Here is a 7,500-nt window from a genome sequence, read left to right as displayed (position 1 = left end):
GAATAAACAAATAGATAAATAGATAAAGAAATAGGAAATAAGTGAGTAAATTAATAAATGAATAATAAATAAATAAATGAATAAATAAATAAATTGATTAATTAATTAATCAATAGTAAATAGATAAGAAATAATGAAAATAAGTAAATTAGTTATTTGATAAATAATAAATAGATAAATAAATAAATTGATATATAAGTCAGTAAGTAAATAAACAATTTTTCCCTGTCAACTTCATTCTGCCAGTCGACAGGCGACTTATATTCCGTTGAAAGGAGACTTGTTGCCGGCATAGAGGTTAATTCCACCGCACTGTCGTATACAATTACAGGAAACAGGGTTGTCCAAGTTTCTCACCTAAATCATTAAAACTTTGGCACACAACTTCTTGACGCTTTGAAGTTTGTTCCCAAAAATCATTTCCCATTTTTACCTATTCTCCGTTTCCTTCTTGTTCCTTTTTTTTTTTCCTCCTTCTCATTTTCCTTCTTGTTCCTCCTTTTCTTTCCCTCCTCCTTATCATCATCCTTCTTATTCCTCCCTTTCTCTCCCTCCTCCCTCTCCTTTTCCTTCTCATTTCCCTCTTTCTTTCCCTCCTCCCTGTCATCTTCCTTCTCATTTCCCTTTTTCTTTCCCTCCTCTCTATCCTTTTCAACCACGAATTTTCTCAGGAGGGCGTCGGAAAGAACTGTCTCCCATCAATATCCACACTTCCGTCTGGACTCTGGAAGGACGTGGCGCAGTTTCCGGACTGATCACAAGACGACAAGATTACTTTTCATCAACTAAAAGGTAACCGACAACAGGTAACTACTCCCCTATTCGTCCAACTATCTGATAACACTATGTATACCCACTAAAACACAAGGACACGCCCACTAAAACACAAGGACACGCCTACTCTGATAGAGTACATACAACAATCAAACGTTTCTTCCCAGAGAGGTCTGCGGGGAGACTTGATGAGGCGCTGCAGACTATTGCTTTCCAGCTAATTAAACTGGAAGCAACAATTATTACAATCATTAGCTCCTTCCCTTCCTTCTCTTTTTATTCTTATCATTTCTCGAATTATTTTTTGATAATTCCATACTCAACAAACTAACGTTTTCATACATTTTTTAATCTATGATTCGTCTTTGTGGTATATTATCTATGATACATTTACATCATGAACTGCATGCCTCACTGTATTCATTCTAATTCTGATTAGTCCAACTGATGAAAAGATATTATTATCGAATGCATGGCTATTCAATTTTCCTCATAATCTCTATTTCATCATTACTTATTTCCTCCATCTTTTCTATCAAATGCTGCTTTCTTTATTATGCACTTTAATTAATTCGTTTTCATTTATGAATTATCCCAAATGCTCTTCTCCTCTGTGTTCAATTTTTATATACATATATGATTTATTCTTTCTTCGCTATTTTGTAATATCACGTTTTTAGCTTCTTTCTTTTCTGTAACACAAAGAGTATCGCGTCTTTATGCTTCGTGGACGGTTGTAAATAAGAATTACGTAAGAACATAGAAAAAATTTATATCTAAGAAAATAGACTCTAACTTACGTGATAAAACGGTTAGTGTGTATAACTACAGTATGTAACATGAGATGTAGTACTTTTTCCCTGGTGAAGTAGTATATCATGGAATATTACGATATGAACGAAAACTAATTGTTAATTAAGGATATTAGCAAAAAATAGAAGATTTTTTCGTTGTGGAAGGATGTGTGTAGGAAATAAGGTAATACATGTTAGAAAAAATTTAGAATTGGAAGACATTTTCGACAGATAGAAAGTTGTTTACATAGGTGTGACGAATCTACGCAATCTCAAAACACTTCACCTTTGCCCATATACCATGATTACTAAGGCGAGGAGAAATATAAATCTAAATCTACAAATATTTATTAACGTTGAAATAGAACTAAAGCAGCATTAGACAAAGTTCAAATAGGCAAAACGTTGCACCAACAACAATGTCTTGGTTCTAATATAAGATCTTTGGCAAGCACGCTTAAAGGATTCGAATCAATCTAAAAATAAAAGACTCTATCTACAAGGATTTAATTCCATCTTAAAGGATTTATGTCCATCAAACGGCAGACGATTCCAGTCTGCCTCAAGGAGTCTGTCGTCGTTAAGGGATTAAATGCTCATTACGACAAAAGAAAGCAATTGATACGGCACTCACGTTGTTGGTAATTAAGTCGGGATTAAGAAATGAGAAGGAATCAAGGCCGTAAAAATATGTGAAATGCAAAAGATAATTACAAGCATCCAAGGATGACATTCACAGATGAGGGAAAATAATCTAGAACAGAAAATAAACAAATAAATGAATAAACAAAATATTTAAATAACTTGACTGAAGAAATGAAAAAATAACATATAAACATATAAATAAAATAATGAGCTAATACGTAAGCAAATAAGAATGATAAGATGCTTTCGGATGGGAAGGTTTTAGTGATGAAATAATGTATGAGACGCATTCTTTTTAGTGGTATTTCATTTACTTTCTTTTTCTTTTATGAAATCGTCTAAAAAAAATAGAAAATGTATTTTGCTCTGGTCTAACTGAAATGTTTTTAATCTTGGATGAGGAAGGTAATTAGTTAATTAATTGGATATTAGTAGATTTCTGTTACTAGATTGGTTTCACATTTGCGTTGATGAACCACCTGTTACCATAGCGTCTACCACCTGTCGCAATGAAAAGATAAAGGAAAAAAAAGGTTTAGTGTCTTTTCGGTCACATTTTTCTTTAGTCCTCATAGTTTTCCCCATTTTATTTTATGAGTAACTTTACTTTTTAAATTTATTTCAATATGTATTTACACTTTTTTTGTTCTTTTGGAAAATTTCCACAAAGTTTCGACCGCGGACAGTAAGCGAGATTAGAACTAAGAGATGTGGAAAGTAACGAGAAGGAATGGGAAAGATGGCACCGGACGACCGAGATGTGGAAGGCGGCCGTAAGAGGCAACAGTATGAAGAGAGATGTTCCCAGCAGCCAGGAAGGCAAGGAGCCGCCAAGGAGCACTAGAGTGTGGAGAAGAAGGAGGAAGAGGAGGAGAAGAAGGGGGAGGAAGTGAAGGAATGGAGGAGGAGTGGGAGGAGGTGGAGGAATGGATGAGTAGGAGGGCCGAAATTTTGGTGTAGGCGGGGGTACAACGGGCTATCATTTTCTTGGTAGTGGAGGTATTTTTTATTGTGGTGAGGCTGTTTATTAAAAAAAAAAAAGCCGAGTATTAGCACTGTGTTGGTGATAACACTGTTGGGGTCCCCTCAACTGAATAAAATTGCCCGTGTCGCCCATTATAGTCTTTAATCTGGCTGATGTTAAACAATTTTATTCAGGGACGGGGCTGATTGGAACCCCGACGGAAACATCTGACATGAAAAGAATTGTCTGACAATTCTAAGGACGACACAGCTTCACAAAAGCAGGAGACCTTTTGGTCCATAACGCGGTGGTACTTCAGTAAACAAGGAACCAGACAAGAAAACAAAAGAAATTAGCATAAAAGTTGTACAGCGGGGTCTGTGGTTGGTGTGAGCTACGCGACCGTGAGGCCGATAAGAATGTCGAGCGTGAAGGCGGAGAGGTAAAGTGGAGGAAGTGCTAACCATCTCAACTGACGGAGGCGAGGATACAGGAAAGACGCTTTGTTTACCGATATTTTTAATATTTACTTATTTACGTATTCTTTATTGATACATGAAATTATTATGTTCATTTTAACATATTAATTCATTTATATACCCATTTATTTCTTAATTAATTCATTTATGTATTTTGGCAAATATTCATTTACTCAATTACTTATTTATGTATTCTTTATTGATATATGAATTTATTATGTTCATGTTTACATATTAATTTATTTATATACCCATTTATTTCTTAATTAATTCATTCATTTATATATTTTGGCAAATATTCATTTACTCAATTACTTAATTATGTATTCTTTATTGGAATTTATTATTGTCATGTTTACATATTAATTTATTTATATACCCATTTATTTCTTAATTAATTAATTCATTTATGTATTTTGGTAAATATTCATTTACTCAGTTACTTAATTATGTATTCTTTATTGATATATGGATTTTATTATGTTCTTGTTAACATATTAATTCATTTATATACCCATTTATTTCTTAATTAATTCATTCATTTATGTATTTTGTTGATATATGAAATTATTATGTTCATTTTAACATATTAATTCATTTATATACCCATTTATTTCTTAGTTAATTCATTCATTTATGTATTTTGGCAAATATTCATTTACTCATTCACTTATTTACGTATTTATTTACTTTTTGGTTGATTGTTTCTTTATTTCTCTCTGATTCTTTAATCATTTATTTGTTTATTAATTTATTTGCGTATCTATTTATGCATTCATTTGTTCTTTATTGTTTGTCAGTTATTATGCATAGTGGTAAAACACGCACAAAACGAGTCAACTATTTAATCGATTTATTTTTATATCTGTTTTGTTTTAGCTCTACGGAGTTTATCTATACTTTCTCTCCCCACCTATTTCCTTCCTTCCTTCCTTCCTTCCTTCGTTCGTTCGTTCGTTCCTTCCTTCCTTCCTTCCTTTCCTCCTTCCTTCCTTCCTTCCTTCCTTTCCTCCTTCCTTCCTTCCTTCCTTCCTTCCTTTCACGCCTGCACGTGACCCCTCCAGCCCTCATTTCAACGCTGCTTCTTTCATAAATTCTCATTATTTTCCTTTACCTTAATTAACTTAGTCTTTTCGTTGTGTTTAGATCTTCATTTACCATTTTCTTTTTCCTCCACCGTACCCTGCCACGGACGGGCGGAGGACGAGACTATTCCTCCATTCAAACTCCTCTGAACTGTCCTAGCATGCAGGGCACAGATGGTGGCAAAGTAGACCACTTGGAAAAAGAAACTAACGAAGCAGAGCTCTTTCGTATATTACACCCAGTGCAAAAAGTACTTTTTACACTGAAGATGTAATATACGAAAGCGCTCTGCTTCGTTAGTTTCTTTTTCCAAGTGGTCTACTTTGCATAAGTGAACACACGTACCCGTGTTCTTATTAGCATATGTACATATATATGCATATTTATGTATATATATATGTATGCATATATATATGTATATATATATATATCCATATATATATATACATATATATGTATATATATGTGTGTATATATATATATATACATATATATGTATATATATACATATATATATATATATATATATATATATATATATATGTATATATATATATATGTATTTATATTTACCTACCAGGGATCCATTCCGAATACGAATGATTCTGCTTTGGATCTTCGTTTGTATTTCCAAAATTCAGACGTCTTCTATTTTCATTCTTCATTTCAATCTGATGTTTCATATATTTTTTCTCTTTCTCGATTTTGTATAATACCGTATTCATAGTATGTCGTAACCCTATGTATTGTGCTCCATTTCTTCTATTCACTTTCTACCTTCGATATTTCCTTCTGAAAATTCATAAATTCATATTCTTATATTTCACCTTTCACTTGTATATTTGTGTATATATATGTATATATGTATATATATATATATATGTGTATATATACATATGTTTATATATATATATGTATATACATACGTATATATATATATACATATATATATATATATATATATATATATATATGTATATATGTATATGTATATGTTGAAATATGTATGACAGAATGAGTAGAAAGGGTGATGAGGTAAACGCCAAAAAATCGTAGGAGTTTTATGACTAACGTCTCGTCCTTAAAGATTTTCCTCAGAGTATACACTGAGAAAACGGGATAAGAAGGTGAAGTATGTAAGCTGTAAATATTTTCTTAGTGTATACTCTGAGGAAGTCCTTTAAGGACGAAACGTTAGTAATAAAACTCCTACGTTTTTTTGGCGTTTACCTCATCTCCCTTCCCACTCATATATATACATATATATATATATATATATATTCTCTTGTAAACATGCGTGGTTAAAGGCTAAAGAGGATTCATTGTTGATTATTTTATTGCGTGTAGCTTCAATACATCGCACAATCTTTTTATATCCAGATTTGACGTATCTTAATAGTTCTCCTATTGTTGCCGACGTTTTGGAAGTTCCTGGTTCCATCTTCTGGGCGATCTGATGTGCAGGGTCTGTGAATGTCTTATTTATACTTGGAGTAAGGATCATAGTGTTTTCTGCAGGAAGGGGGTCTCCTCTGATTGGTTGCCTTGGGCCAATAGGGGATCCGGGTTACTGGAGAAGGGAAGACCTTTCCCAGTGCTTGTAGTGGTTCTGTCTGTGTTCAGTCTCTTCATGGATGGTAAGACGCGCAGGTCTTCGGTCTGGATGTTGATGTTAGGATGGTTATCTTGTATGTATATGGCTTCCAGGAACAGTAGCCGTCGGGGATCCGATTCCCTGTCTATGATTGTTGTATTAATGCCTAGGTCTTTCCTTGTTAATGTTTTGTTGTGGGAAGAGGTATAGTGTGACTTGATTGATCTGTTGGACAGGTGGCATGTTAGGCGTCGTGTTAATTGTCTTGTTGTCATACCATTGTAGGTGTGAGATCCACACGCCTCACTATTGCATTCATATTGGTATACAACGTGATCTTCTTACAATGGTGTTTTTGTGATGGTGGGTTGGTTACGGATAATCAATTGGGCTGTTTTCTTAGTATTGTAATAGATGATGAGTTGGATTTGTTTTTCGGGGTCCGTTGTCTGTATGTTCTTGTTGATGATTTCTTTTACTATCTTTTCGTCTGTCTTGTATTCTGTTGACATGTGATTCTTCTAATATAACTTGATGGAATTTTTGTTGTTAGGTGTCGGGTTATCTTCTTTTGTGTACCATTAGTCTAGGATCTCTTTTGTGAAGTATGTTACATCTGAATTTGTGTGTCCGTTGTTAACCAGGACCTGAGTTAGTCTCTAGAGATTCCTGGTGTGTATTTCTCCATGTGGAGCAGTGTGAAAGGGCCCTCACGACATATGCGCCTTCAACCTCGTATGTCTACAAGAGAATATACTGCCTGGCTGCACACATATAAACATATATATATATGTATATATCTATGTTTACACACATATATATACATATATATATATATATATATATATATTTCACAAGACGAAAATGTAGTGGCACATTTAGCAAAATGTTTTAAATTACACATTGTCGGAGAAACTGTATATTTCGACCACTACTGTGGTCCTCTTCAGCAGATAGATATAAGGTAAGATGTACAAGAATATATACAGTGAGAGAGGTACAAAGTGGGAACAAGGGGAGGTGGCTCAAGTCACATGTCCGAGGTGGGGCAGATTCGGGAATGGTAATAATTTATTCATAGCATAAGTTGTTATACAATCAGGTGACCATTGCCCTTTTGATGTATTGAAATTTGGCAAGTGTTTAATGAGGAAAGATTCGACT

Source organism: Oratosquilla oratoria, unplaced genomic scaffold (genome assembly GCF_046742065.1).
Source record: "Oratosquilla oratoria isolate Oo_2021 unplaced genomic scaffold, ASM4674206v1 SCAFFOLD60, whole genome shotgun sequence".
NCBI lineage: Eukaryota > Metazoa > Arthropoda > Malacostraca > Stomatopoda > Squillidae > Oratosquilla > Oratosquilla oratoria.
This window is presented reverse-complemented; position numbering follows the sequence as displayed.